At 42.8% G+C, this 13052-nt stretch overlaps 1 protein-coding gene across 1 annotated transcript in view; it reads left to right on the forward strand.

Annotated features, from left to right (window-relative positions):
- LOC122548600 (CUB and sushi domain-containing protein 1-like) overlaps positions 1-13052 on the forward strand; it is a 2366391-nt gene that overhangs the window by 744 nt on the left and 2352595 nt on the right. The window lies entirely within an intron of this gene.

The following is a 13052-nucleotide window of genomic DNA, read 5'->3' on the forward strand; positions in this document are numbered from 1 at the left end:
GAGTGGGTGGGAGGGGGGAAAAGTTTGAAGTTAAGGAGTGAGGTCGGTGTGGGAGAGGGGGACCGGAGGGGGGAGGGATTTGCAGAGAGGAGAAGGGTTAGTATGGGAGAAGGGGTAGAAGCCGGAGAGGATTTGAGCGAGAGGGATGATAGGAGCGCGGAGATGGGGTAAGAAGCTGGATTTGGGGTGGTGGGGAAGGAGTGGTGAGACATTGAGAATATTGAATCCCGGAAATGAATAAAGAGTGGGTTGATGAAGCGGAGGGTTCGGCATCATTCAGCGGCCCCTATGTGTGGGGACAACGGATTCTGCAACTTTCGACTTGGCTGCTGAGCTGCCTGATTTGAACTGATGATTTGTTCGCTGTGCCTGTCCGGGTCCTCCCTCACTCCTACCCTCCCTCCCTCATTCCCTCACTCCTACCCTCCCTCCTTCACTCCCTCCCTCCCTCCTTCACTCCCTCCTTCACTCCATCCCTCCTTCACTCACTCTCTCCCTCCCTCTCTCCCTTGCTCCCTCACTCTGGGTGGGTGAGGGAAGCCCCCGGTTACCCGCTATCAGCCTGAGTGAATCTTACCCTCGGCTCCTCACTGACAGCGAGCCCCAGTGCGCGGGGATCAATACTGAGCGTCCATGGAAATGGCCGATGTGATATTGATGGAAAGTTACTGTTTTTTTTTAACCTGCACAGCCTGTGCTTAGAAAGTTATGCAGGTGCGTTACTGGCCTGCTACTATATGTTGTCCTTGTGAGGAAGGTTTCCTGAGCAGTTAGCGATGCTGTAAATCTTGTTTGGATGCTTGTCAGGGAGTCCCGAAACGTAGTGCGATTGATTCCATTTCGCCTTTGGGAGAGATGGGCAGGGGATCTCGGTTGATCTGCGCCAATTGCGTTAAGTTTCGGTACTTCCGATTACACCTACTCGCCAACCCAAGCCAACAGAACAGGGCTGTATCTGAGATTACCCTGCTTTTCAAAATACAGAGCAGCTCCCCGACTGCCTGATTAGAGTGGAGAGAGGCGGATCGTCTCTCTCTCTCTCTCTCTGCTCCTGAGATAGCCAGGAGGAAAGGCGAGAATCAGCTTCGCAGTGCCAGGAGGCAAACCGCGGGCTGCAATGGTAATATTATACAGGGTGCACAACGCAATCAGAGCCGTGCTTACAGAGATTCACCTGCCTCAATGTTCTGGTGTATTACAGATCAGATGTGTGCCAGCGCAGGCAGACCTGATCTTTCTTACAGGGGAATCAGCGCAGAGGAGAATTTTAACGAGAACCGGATTGAAACCGGCTTGAATCAGACATTGGGATAAGCTGCTCCAGTGTCTGCTAAACACTTGTTGCTTCCTGTTTCCCAGGCGGGAGATATTCCTGCACCGAGTTCCGTGCCCACTTTTACACACACAAGTCTGTGTGAATGACGTGCAGCTAATCCATTCCAGTTTGGCAGGTGACCGTCATTCTTTGCGTGTGTGTGTGTGTGTGCATCATTGTATATATGTGTGCAACATTGTGTGTGTGCACCATTGTGTGTGTGTGTGCACCATTGTATATATGTGTGCATCATTTTGTGTGTGTGTGCACCATTGTATATATGTGTGCATCATTGTGTGTATGCACCATTGTATATATGTGTGCAACATTGTGTGTGTGTACCATTGTATATATGTGTGCATCATTGTGTGTGTATGCACCATTGTATATACGTATGCATCATTTTGTGTGTGTGTGCACCATTGTATATATGTGTGCAACATTGTGTGTGTGCACCATTGTATATATGTGTGCATCATTGTGTGTGTGTGTGTATGCACCATTGTATATATGTGTGCAACATTGTGTGTGTGTGTGTGCACCATTGTATATATGTGTGCATCATTGTGTGTGTGTATGTGTGCACCATTGTATATATGTGTGCATCATTTTGTGTGTGTGCACCATTGTATATATGTGTGCAACATTGTGTGTGTGTGCGCACCATTGTATATCTGGGTGCATCATTTTGTGTGTGTTGTGTGTATGTGTACCATTGTATATATGTGTGCATCATTGTGTGTATGTGTGCATCATTGTATATATGTGTGCATCATTGTGTATGTGTACACCATTGTATATTTGGGTGCATCATTTTGTGTGTGTTGTGTGTATGTGTGCATCATTGTATATATGTGTGCATCATTGTGTTCGTGTGCACCATTGTAAATATGGGCACATCATTGTGTGTGTGCACCATTGTAAATATGGGTGCATCATTATGTGTGTGTGCACCATTGTAAATATGGGCACATCATTGTTTGTGTGTATCATTGTGTGTGCATGCATCATTGTATATATGCATGCATCATTGTGTGTGTGCATCATTGTATGTGTGTATGAAGTGTGTGTGTGTTCATCACTATATATATATGCATCATTGTGTGTGTGTGTGTATACCATTGTATATATGGGTGCATCTTTGCATATGTGTGCACCATTGTATATATGGGTGCGTCATTTTGTGTGTGTGCATCATTGTGTGTATGTGTGCATCATTGTATGTGTGTGTGCGTGCACCATGTAAATATGGGTGCATCATTGTGTGTGTGCCTCATTGTATATATGGGCGCATCATTGTGTATGTGTACCATTGTATATATGGGTGCATCATTTTGTGTGTGTGTAGCATTGTATACAAGTGTACAACATTATATATGTGTGCATCATTGTGTATGTCTGTGTGTGCATCATTGTATATGTGTGCATCTTTGTATGTATATGTGCATCATTGTATATGTGTGTGCATCATTGTGTGTCTATGTGTGTATATATATATATATATATGCATTGTTGTGTGTGTGCATCATTGTGTGTGTGTGCACCATTGTATATATGGGTGCATCATTGTGTGTGGGTGCATCATTGTACATATGTGTGCATCATTATGTATATGAGTGCATCATTATACATATGTGTGCATCATTGTGTGTGTGTGCATGTGCATTGTATATATGGGTGCATCATTGTGTGTGTATATATCGTTCTGTATATGTGTGCATCATTGTATGAGTGTGTGCATCATTGTATATGTGTGCATCATTGTGTTTCTGTGTAAACATCATTGGGTGTGTCTCAATGTGTGTATTATTGTGTCCATTATTGCGTGCACCTAAAATAGTGTATCTATGTGCATCATTGTGTTTGTGGATTATTGTGTGTGTACCTGTGTGTACATCATTTTTTGTGTGTGTGCGCACACCAATGTATATGTGTCTGTCATTTTGTGTGTATGTGCATGCATCATTGCGTATTGTAAGTGTGTATTACAACTATTCTTAGAAAGCTCTGATTTCCTGGTTATTTCCTGCCAGAATTTGTCAACTGTTGCCAATAAAAGCCAACCTTTGGCATTATAGTCATACAGTTAAATAGCATGAAAAGAGGCACCAGTCACCAAGCAACAATCTAGACACATTTTCCAGCACTTGTCTGCTACTGTGTTTCAAGAAATCATCAGATGGTTTCTGCCTCTAACACCTTTCAAGCTGTAAGTTCTAGATACCTATCACCCTCTGGATGAAAAATTAAATCTTCTTCAAATCGCCTTTAACTTTCTTACCCTTGACCTTAAATCTATAACCTCTGATTACTAATCCCTCTAATGAGGGGAGAAGTTTCTTTCTATCTATCCAATCAAAGCTCCTCAATTTTTTACACCTGAATCAGACTTCCCCTCAGTCTTCTCTGCCAGAAGGAAAACAGCCTCAACCTGTCCAGTCTTTGGACATAGCTGAAACACTCCAGCCCAATGTCTTGGTGAATCACCTCTGCATCCTCTCTCATGCAGTCTCACCCTTCCTCTCAAAGGAGCCAGTCTCAGCTTTGGGGAAAGCAGGTGGTCAGGGAGAACATCACAGTGCACAAGAACACACTGACATCAAGTCCAAGTTCATCAAGGCAATCTTATTTTCCACAGGGAGATATTAGATTCTTTTTCCCATATAGGACAGGTTATGGGTATTAGTGTGGCTGACAGAGACATACTGTTAGGAGTGCCACGTCAGTCTCCACTGCAGCCCACAGAACAAAGGCACTGGGCTATTGGTTAATGGGAAACAATGTTTGCTTCAGCACTGATACATAAACACTTTTACACACCCACATTTCAACATGGATGTATATACACATTCAATCACCTGTACATGCAGTGTCAATGCACTCAACCAGAAACACAGACAGTCACTCATAGAGTGTCTCACTCATTCTTATGCTCATTCTCTCACTTATTCCCACAATAGTGTGGGTCACTAGCCATACTCTGGATGGTGCTGATGTCACACACTGGTGATGGCTGAGGGACCCAGCCACTTCCACCAGCAGAAGGAAGGCTGAGCAGTGGGCAAAAGGGCTTCAGACTAATGCCAGGGTCTGTGCCTCTGAGGAGCTGTAGGAAGCTGATCTCTGCTGGAAGCTCAATTTCACTAGAAGGGTGATTGGGGGGAGGTGAATGAATATGGACTAAGGCCTGGAGTTAATTAGCTTGGGAAAGGACAGCAAGGTGCAGGGCACAAGGGAAGAATCCAAGGGAGCAGATTCCATGATACAAATTACTGAATGTTCTTAACCTCAAACTCAGATCCCATAAGCAATAGAACTCCCGCCTAAACTCAGATCTCTACCAATCCCATTCGTTGTCAAGGTGACCACCTCATCCCATTCTAACTCTCAGCCCCTACCGATCCTATTCTTACACTCACACCCAAATCCCACACAGTCAGCACCTTCTGCATGAACTCCCACCTTGACCATACATCCTTACACACACTGTCGGAGATCCCAATCTAACACACCAGTCCTGACACCATCAACCCGCACAGGCCACTCCCACTCCCGAGATCGTACACCTTCACCCCGTTCTGTCACAGTCTCCCACACTCAGACCCGGTCACAGCTCCCGAATCCCAGTCAGTGACAGGCCTCCTGATAACACACCGCCGCCTGCCCTCTTCATTGTCCTGTACCGTGTATCAACGATAAACCTCCAGCCCAGTTCCCGTTAATTACAGGATGGCGTGTGTCTCGTTATTTTAACCGAATGTGTTGGGATACATCTTCGGGGAAAGGGGGAAGGGTAAGAGATTCAAACCAGATCTTCTGGCTGAGAGGTAGGGTCACTACCACTGCGCCACACCACCTCCTGTTCTGTGTGTGTGTGTGTGTGTGTCGATATGTGGGAATGTCGGCTGGCCCCCAATTTCCCCTTGCTGGGAGTTGTCGGTTTCAGGCAAAACCCCCCCCCACCCCGCCTCAGCCGAGAGTCTCAGTGTTCTCGCTGCAAATCCCGCTGACATCGGCCGCTTCCTGGGTCCCAGTCTGGGGGGCCGCCTGGACATTCATATTCGGGAGATTGGTGACTGGGTCGGGACTGGGGCAAACCCCATACAGTGAATCAAATGATGTTTAATTACATCTGGGAGAATTACCTGTGTGTGTGTGTGTGAGAGAGAGAATTACTCGAAGAATAACAATCATTCCCGTGAAAGTGAACACAAAATACAGCGACTGAATAAATTACGGCTGGCCGAATAGTTGGTGAATTTCGGTCTGACACGGCGTATGTCTGAACTGTGGCCGTGGGTCCCGTTGAATTACAGACGATGATGTTTCATCAAGTTATTTCTGTCCTTGTTTCCATCAAGCAGCAGCTCAGAGCGAAAACAGAAGGGAGCTGCGTGTCCCCGGCCTTTAGCCGAGAGATAGCACAGGGCTTTGCAATTGATAGCAAGAGATTTCACAGACTTGAGATACTGGAGTGAGAAGCCCCGCCCCAAATGGGGGGGAGGATGGTCATCGGGGGGGGGGGGGGGGGGGGGGGGCGGTGGAAGCAAATGAAAAATGGAGAATAAAATAAAAACCCTGCCTGGTCGCTGAGGCTGCTCGACGATTTGCCACCCGAGGGGCGCCACATGAATGCAAATCGTCGAGTGTCTCAGGCCGGCTTAGGTAGCTCAATGACTTCCATTAAGCACCGGTTGCATTTCTGCTGTTGCATTACATTTTCACTATGACCGACTGGGAAAGCTTTCTGTTTGGAGATAAATTTCCACGGGTCGTTTTGGAGAGCAGGGACTGGAGGGAGCAGTTTCTTGCGTTCTGTCTCCCACCAGCTCTGCCTTCACGTATGTTTTATGATATATCAGAATGGGCTCACATAGAGTGCAAATGGCCGGGTACTGATTGTGCACAGGGCATCCCCAGTCCACAAGCAGTATGTTCCTCAGTTTTTTATGGTAAGGGCTGAACACCCATTTCTGATCTGCACCTTTTTTTTGTTCCTTCTACAATTAGCATTATGGCGGGTGTTGCATTTCCAGTGGGAAATCTGTGAGCCTGCTGTGTTAGACACTTGGTTTTGCCCTTGAGAGACAGCTGCTCAGCCTAGTTATTTAACGATGACAGGCTGAATGGAGCAGAATTTCTTGAGATCAAATTCATTTGTGCAGTATATTAAAGATGAGCCTCTGTTCAAATACCTTTAGGAGCCAGATTCGTGCAGAGCTCCAGCCTTCTTTGTAAAATATTAGTGTCAATTTGCTAACAGTTCTAAACCATTGCTTGCAGAGAGAGTGCCTTGAAAAATTATGATGCGCAATGGAAAAAAAGGATCTTTCATTTCATTCATAGAATTAGCACAGTTTCTGAAACACACAGATTTTCACTTTCTTGATTTGCTCAAAAAATTCTGCAAAATAACAAGCAGATTTGGATTTAATTGATCTGGGATCTGAGCCACTATTTTGTGGATTTCTTCTTGATAAAATACTGACACTGAAATGTTATTGCCATATGGTTTTCACCTAATGCATTATTAAACTACATGATATTGAAGTTTTTTTTACTAGCTTTCAAAACAGAAACGTGATTTCCATAAAATGAGGTCTGCAAAAAAAAAGAGAATTCTAGTCGGCTTCACTTTTTAAAGGTTCCCATTCACTGAGTACGGATAATCTTTATTCCTTTTTTTCTGTCCCTCAGAGTTAACCTCACAGCCAGTCTCTATAGGTATTCAGCAGTCAGTTATGCATCTCCGAAGCACTTTTCGGATTTTAAATGTTGGGATTTAAAATTCCCAAAAGTACATGTTATATTTTTATCAGGTTTCTATTTACAGTTTGAGAAAAGTTTCTGTAGCATGGAATGAGATCATGTTACCATGGCAATGTTCTCTTAGACTCCAGGTATATGGTTGAATTTCTGTGGCAGCACGGTTTGTCAGGCAATAGTGTACTAGTATCTTGCTCTGCAATACAGGAAGCAGAAAGAGAATGCCTCCTTTGTTCAGTGACTTTGCACCTCTTTATAGGCAGTAGAATAACCCCCACATCTTATTCGGCAGTGCACTGAGATGGAAGGAAAGAAACTCCTTTGGTGAGTAATTTCCCACCCCTCTTCCGGTCTGTAGGCGGCAGTATAACTCTGATTTGTATCCGAAAGAATCAGTTTCTCCCTTTGACTATATCAGAGATAACCCAGCCTCACTGCATTACTAATTAGAGCCACAAGGTATGATTTTTTTTTAACAGGGATAACCTCAATCAGGGAGAATGGCTAGCATAAGAACTAAAGTACAAAATTCATGAGCTAACCTTGTTGGTTATGGTTGGTTTACAAATATAACAACCTTGAAGATAATTGAACTCATTTTATTGTTGGATCGCCCAGTTTCAAAGATAAACTGAAGCCAGCAGAATAATTTTTCAGCTAAGATGCCTTTTCCAAATGGCCGTAACTACGGATGCTAATTTACCATCTGAAAGAAAAATAAATCCTTGCAATTTTATTGTGCTTCTAGTAACTTCAGGGAGATGCAAAGTGCTTTACAGCCAAGGAGGCACTTTTGAAGTGTAATAACTTCTGTAATTTAGAAAACTTGGCAGCTAATTTGAGTGTGCAAGTCCCAGAAACGGCAAGATCTTAGAAACAGCAATGTGATTATGATAAATAACCTACTCTGAGCCGTTGAACAAGAGATTAATATTGACTAGGGCACCAGGGAACTCCTCAGCCTTCTTCAGAGTATTGCCATACAAACCTTTTATCTCCATCTGAAAGAAGAGATTTAACGTCTCAATTGAAAAGCGGCACCTCTGACAGTGCGGTGCTCCCTCTGTATGACAGTACAGTGGCTGCTGAAATTTTGTTTTTATGTGGGATATGAGCTCATAATCTTCTGATTCAGTCAATATGATGAGGGCAGATAGCAAAAAGACATGCTGAACTAATTGTTTCAATTAACCTTCCATAACACATTCTGACTTCACTCCTTTGCCCGAAGTGTATCCTCGTTGCATATCATTAAGTCATCCTTGATCCTGAGGGACTGCCGAAGGGAAGAAGTTGTTGCACACTTATGTAAATTTAGAAATACAGAATAACTAGTCTTGAGCTTTCATGTCACAATGGCTGAACGCTCCAGTCTGAGACGTGCAATCTTCTCTATGCGAGAGCCTGGGTATTTTCTCTGCATCAAACATCTATAGAAACTACGTGATATAGGATCACTGTCATCTGAAGAAGAGGCCAACTTATCAAAATTGGTTTAAAGCAAATATATTCACTCAAATAATACAGGAGATAATTCCTTCAGAGGTGTCTTATAATCTGTTTTGTAAGGCACGGTAACTCAGCGGTTAGCACCGGGACCTGAGTTTGATTCCACCCTCGGATGACTGTCTATGTGGAGCTTCCACATTGTCCCCGCGTGCGCATGGGTTTCCTCCCGGTGCTCCGGCTTCTTCCCACAGTCCAAAGATATGCAGGTTAGCTGGATTGGCCGTGCATAGTATCCAGGGGTGTGTAGGCTAGACGGGTAGCCATAGGAAATGCAGGGTTACAGGGATTGGGTTGGGGAATGGGTCTGACTGGGATGCTCTTAGGAGGGTCAGTGTGGACTCAATGGGCCAGAAAACCTGATTCCACACTGTAGGGATTCTATGATTCTTTGAAATCCTGTTGTTAGATAAATAACATTGCCATATTATTTTAAAAATAATTTCAGTTCCAACCCTGTTGGACAATGGCTTCATAGGCTAAGCCAATCTTCTTGTTCCTGTGGTACTGCTGTTTTACGACAAATCATCATAATCAACCCGGACCTGCTGTCCTTGTCTGAGAGCTACAGGGGACCATTTCAATCAAATGTGCACAACCGTCTCTTGTTTGCGGTTACTCTCCAAGAGACAAAAATGCAGGTGCCGGAATCCAAGGTAGACAGGCAGAAGGCTGGAGGAACACAGCAAGCCAGGCAGTATCAGGAGATGGAGAAGTCAACGTTTAGGGTGTAATTCTTCCTCAGGTCCTGAAGAAGGGTTACACCTGAAACCCCAGCCAGTCTCTAGGGTGTTACTCTCCAAGAAACATGAACGATTGAAATATATATGATTCTGAGTAATCTTGACATTGTCAAAATTAGGTGTCACCCATTTAAATTAGAGATGAAGAGGAATTCTTTTTATTAGGATTGTGGATCTCTTGGGGAACTCTTTACTGCATTTAGGCAAGACTAATTCTAGAGCGAATTATACAATGAATGGAAGAGCCTTGGGAAAAGTTGAGTGCAGAGAAGGTTTATGAGGATGTTGCCTGGTATGGAAGGTGCTAGCTATGAAGAAAGATTGAGTAAGTTAGGTTTATTTTCATTAGAAAAAAAGAGATTGAAGGGGGACCTGATTGAGGTTTATAAAATCATGAAGGGTATAGACAGGGTGGATAGAAACAAGCTTTTTCCCAGGGTGAAGGATTCAATAATGAGAAGTCACGCTTTCAAGGTGAGAGTTGGAAAGTTTAAGGGGGATACATGCGGCAAGTACTTCACACAGAGGTTGGTGGGCATTTGGAACGTGTTGCCAGCAGAGGTGGTAGAGGCAGGCATGGTAGATTCATTTAAGATGCGCCTGGACAGATGCATCAGTAGGCGGGAGTAGAGGGATACAGATGCTCGGGAATTGACCAACAGGTTTAGACAGTACATTTGGATCGGCTCAGGCTTGGAGGGCCAAAGGACCTGTTCTTGGGCTGTAAATTTGCTTTGTTCTTTGTTCTTTGTTCTTGTTCTTTGTGCACAGTGCTATAGAAACTGGGATATTATGTATATTCTAGGACGAGATGGTCAGATTAATCGGCAATGTTTTTGGGTAGAGATAGAGGATTATCAGAGCTGCCATGATCTCAATGACTGGCAGAGCAGACCTGATGGGCTGAATGGCCGACTTTTGCTCTATGCCCTTTGGTTGCCTTTCTATTACAGAGATGAGGAGAATTTATTTCTCAAGGACTATGAGACTTTGGAACTCTGTGCCTCAGAAGGTGTTGGGGTCATTGAATATTTTTAAGGTGGAGGCAATTAGATTCTTGTTACATAAGGGGATCTAAGGAATCAGGAGTTGGCGGGAATATGGGATTCAAAACACAAACCAATTGGACGTGACCTGTTTCTGATTCTAGTTTGTATATTTATACTAATCAATTTGAAGCCCAAACCTGACATATAGCAATGTTATGTGAAACTGGCTGACAGCAAATTGAGGTGGTTGATGTGGAATGCAGTTAGCAGCAAGCTGGAATTTTGTTTGTGGACCCACAAGGCCCACTGCTGAGCAGTTCATTGTGGGTACAAGTGAGTAAGCCATTTGCATCTCAAAGTTACAATGGTGGTCCTACATATATCGAAGGATATTAAATCATGTATAACATCTGGTCTCCCATCTGAAAGTATGCAAGCACATTGGCACAGGAACCTATCCAAGATGGTGGCACAGGATCACTGGTGTAAATTGGATCACAAGTGATTTAACCCATTTTCATGTCATGATCGCTCTATGTACCTCCAAATGGGGGCACTAAAAACAGCAGCTGCACACAAACGTTTCCCAGTATCAGCCACTGGATGGCAATCATGAACAGGCCCCTTGATTGCATCGTAGTCCAGGGATAATGGCTGAGCAGAGGTCAGGTAACAATTAACCAAGAATTGAATGTGGGACTTTCTAGTCTGTAAACTTAGCGCTGTAAAGACGGGATCTTATGGAACCATGATAGGATCACTATCTCTGAGCCAGGAAACCTGGGTTGAAGTGCTGCCTGCTCCCGAGATGAGTAATAACATCTCTGATCACGCTGATTCAAAATATCTATTGCATCAGCCTGTTTGATAAAGTAATTTGGACAAGTAACCTCCATAGAACATAGCTGGTGGATGAAGCTACTGGTTGGTTGGAGTTGGAGATTTTATATAGATATGTTGCTCCCCCATTCTGAACAACTTGTAGATAATTACTAAGGATTACTTAGTCCTTCCTGGCATTTTTTCCATGTTCTCCTTCAGTTAAGTGAGAGTGCCTTCAAGGTATAGAACACATTAAATTTAAATTATTGTCAGACAGTTACCTGGATAAATTACACTGTTATGTTGCAAAATGGGGATTATCAATCAATGTTTCCTGCTTGATATAAAGCATTTCAGTAGTACGTTTTCTTCCGGCCATCTTTTACAAAGATGATACATGTAATGTGTCCAATTACTGTCACTAAAACAAGGTTATCCATTAAGATGTGTAAAGTAATACATGTATCCACACCATGGCAAGGTTCAAAGCAAATAAAGGCTGTGTATAATGACTTGAATTCCACTTTGATAAGATAAGCTGTAACATTGCTCCAGTTGACTGCTTCTCTCAGATATAAATTGCATGTGGTAAAGACATTATCCAAGATTTACAATTTTACCTTTCAGGGGTATTTGCATTTAAATGGTGATAGTGCAGATTTGCTTCTTATAAAATAATTATGAAGAAAAGCTGCAGAGTGAACCCAACCTAGTTGTGGGAATGATGGAGACATTGCTGTTCGGTGGTAGAAATCAGGCTGATCAGCAAAAGTGCCATTAACATATTCTAATTATTCCATACATGAATTTCTCAGAACTAATTAGATCTGGGACTCATTAACTGCAAGATGGTTTACGTGTGTAGTCATTTACAAATTCACCAGCAAGATAAACCTCTTGATGGCTTTTTGAATTTTGTTGAAGTTATGCTGGCTATTTTATTACAAAGTTTATAGCGAAATTCTCTTAAGTCAGAGAACCAAAGCTAACTATTTGTTCAATCCTTTCAGGATAAGTTCTTTGTGTGGACGATTACAATATCTTTAACATATTAGAGTCGCACATATGAACAAGGTTATCAGAGTCTAAGATTGAGCCTTTTAATGACAGACTACATTTGCAATCAGCAGCATTGAGCATTTGTGAAATGAAAGGGCATTCCATTTAAAATATTGTTGCTACAATGTTGTGTGCCAAGGCAACTACATCCTCATGCAAATTTGGAGAAAGACTTACATTTATATGTCATGTGTCATAATCACCAGATGTCTTAAAACACTTTACAGTCAATGAAGTACTTTTGAAGTGTAGTCATTGTTGGAATGTAAAATAACAAGTTTCTTAAATTGAATGTTTAAACTTGTTTATGTGCTTTTGTCATTTATTGTCTAGTTTGGCAAACAATAATTCCTTCACAGTCATTTTCCTTTTTCATTTTATGCTGTTATTCAGTGGCAGTGGAAAAACACATCACAGAGTATAAAGGTTATAATTTCTTCTGTTGACTAATGTTGGAGAAAAGGGAGTGTGTGTGCAGTCACATTATTTTTTTGTTTTGCAAATGCCAGAAACCAAAGGAAAATGCACTTAAATGTGCTTCAGCCCTTTCTGTGATGTTGAAGTTAATTTCACTATGATTGAGACATGAGCAGATTGGAGATCATAGACTCTTGCAGAAGTTCTTCTTAATTTAAGAGGCTTCCATGCCTGCATCCATCATATGATCATGTCATTTTCTGGAGTTCCAGTGTTCAGTTACCTAAAGTAAATTTCGAAAGCTAAATTTTTGACAGCAGAAGGTCATTTTACGTCCTCTCAGTGGATACTTTGCCAAGTCCCCACTGAATCCTGTTTGCTTCAATAAGATCACCTTTTATTCTTCTAAATTCAAACAGGTCCAACCTTCTCAAG

Source organism: Chiloscyllium plagiosum, chromosome 3, assembly GCF_004010195.1.
Source record: "Chiloscyllium plagiosum isolate BGI_BamShark_2017 chromosome 3, ASM401019v2, whole genome shotgun sequence".
NCBI lineage: Eukaryota > Metazoa > Chordata > Chondrichthyes > Orectolobiformes > Hemiscylliidae > Chiloscyllium > Chiloscyllium plagiosum.